Here is a 2,354-nt window from a genome sequence, read left to right as displayed (position 1 = left end):
TGCTCGACACCTTGACAAATGTAATTCCATGTAGAAACATGCGTTTAAATAAAATATTTTACCAAAAAAGTTACCCACGCTTTAACTTGACAGACTGTACTGCCCTAAGTCCGTTCTTTTTGGATTTCTGGCCTACGTTGGATCTGCAGTAACGGTAGATTTCAACTTGAACTCTATCTATGAGTGATCTAAGAGAGTGAGTTCATCTGGAACTCTCCACTTCTTAACATTGTCTTTAAAAATGCCGGTACAGAGGGTGATGTCAATGACTTGTTCGCTGACCTAGTTGTGAAATGTCGGGATATTCCCCGTGTTGAAAATATTTAAATCAAGAGTGAATAAATATGCCAATAGTTCATTCCCTCTTGAGCTGCTATCCGTGCTTCCCCAAAAATATTTAGCGAGTGAGCATCGAACCCTAACAGAAGAGGGAGACTCCTTGCCTTGCAGTATTCCATCAGTATGCGTACTTCCTCTGTTGGGTTGATGTCGCTGTCATATGTAAAGTAGACCGATCCTATGACTAGATTTCCAATTCCTCTAAGATCTTGTGGCTGTCACGATTAGATCTCTTGATCGCAGTTCTAGAAGCGGGGTAACGTTGACTCACTTTGCCAGTATTCAGGCTCTTGATTTTGGAGGCCTTCGGGTCCCTGTAACAATAACCAGCCCTACCCTCTAATCCCATTTTGGTCTTTGGAATTAACCAAGGTTCCTGTAAAGAGAGATACCCTTGTGTCTTACAGCCATGTCCCTCTGCAGAACCGCAGAGAGCCTTTGCTGTAATGCAAGGTAATTTGTGTGTGGATAGGCCGGCAACAGTCATTTAGGTCTGGTGCCCAAGTTGACCTGTCCAAGGTGGTAAAAGGGCTTGTTGTTGATGACCACAAGTTTCCGCATCTGGGACTCAGGAATCTACACAACTAGGAGTTGCTTAAGACCTCCAGTCGTGTTCTCTCCCTGAGGGCGATCGTACCTGACGATTCTCCAGTATTAAGTGAGAAGTTGAATCACTTCCAGCGTGAAAGGACCCGAGGCAGAACAGGGTTTCAGGGCAGGCGCGAGCTGGTTGAGAATGTCGATAAAAAAGATCATCAAAAAATTTTGAAATGCAAGTCTGTGCAATACCTGCAAAGATCACAGACAGTTATTCCAGTTCACTTGAGATCCATGTCGTAACTCTCAGCATCTTTTGGAGCAGTTCAACCCCTCCCTCTTTAAGGTCTGAACCTACCCAGGGCCTTGTCTTCGCAGCTATATTTTGAAGCGAATATTTAACCGCTGGGTCGTCTGCGACAAATACGAAGGCCCCTGCCTCTACAGAAAGTGGTTTCAATATTGACCACTGATTTGGAAACACTCGAGCTCCTTCCCGGTGGCCTCCATGAAGAGGTCGAACTTCGTCACCAACACCATCATCCTGGGCTGACTAGTGCCTCTTTATAGGCTTACCCTCCTCCCTTCCCTCCTTGTTATCTCCTCTGAGCCTATGCCACTCTTCTGGGTCCTAATGCTGTTTGTCGTTCGAATTTGATGCTTCCCAATTTGATGCTTCTACTATGTAGTTTTAAACTGAAAACGTGCAAAAAATTTCAACATTCATTGACGATGCAGAAAGTAACGAGATGTGGGATATTGGTTTCTGAATTAACTCTAATGGATCCTAGTAGATATCAAATAAACTTGCTTCCTCACAGAGGGAAATTTTTCTCAAAGAAAAGTAAAAATCTGGATTCTTGCAATATTTTTCAAGCTCATGTTTCTTTCTTACCGAAAATCTTATGTTCAGAAGATGAGAGAGCCCATCAACATTTCAATCGATCTGTTCTTTTCTTATTGACAACTTTCGAACTTTAGATAGTGTTATGTTCCAAATAAAAAAGTTTTCTTCATATAAACAATGTAACCTTTTTCTTTAAACTTTATAAGTCGCTATTGATTGATCAAGAACATCATCGAAAAATCGTCATAAAAAGTAAGTAATTATGTTAAAGAATTTAAAAACGATATTTGTGAGTTATGGTGGATCGGGAAAGGTTGTTCGATTGGGCAATCGATGCGTGTCGTAGTCGGGAACAAATATACCATGTACATTACTATTGTATTAAGAGCATTGAACAAGTTTTTCTCTTACTAACAAAGGTAACAATATATTTTTGAAATTTATATATATTTATTGCTACATGATATGAGGCCATAGAAGATTCGTCAGTAGGTTATGCGATGAGTTACGAAGAGGCGAACAAACATGTATTACGAGGGTAGTTCAATAAGTCCTTAGAATGACCAACAGATGGCTCGCGAATCGCTCCAAATCATCTGTTTTCAGTCAGCACCACTCCCGACTAGATATA

The sequence above is a fragment of the Belonocnema kinseyi genome, chromosome 7, assembly GCF_010883055.1.
Source record: "Belonocnema kinseyi isolate 2016_QV_RU_SX_M_011 chromosome 7, B_treatae_v1, whole genome shotgun sequence".
Classification (NCBI taxonomy): Eukaryota; Metazoa; Arthropoda; class Insecta; order Hymenoptera; family Cynipidae; genus Belonocnema; species Belonocnema kinseyi.
This window is presented reverse-complemented; position numbering follows the sequence as displayed.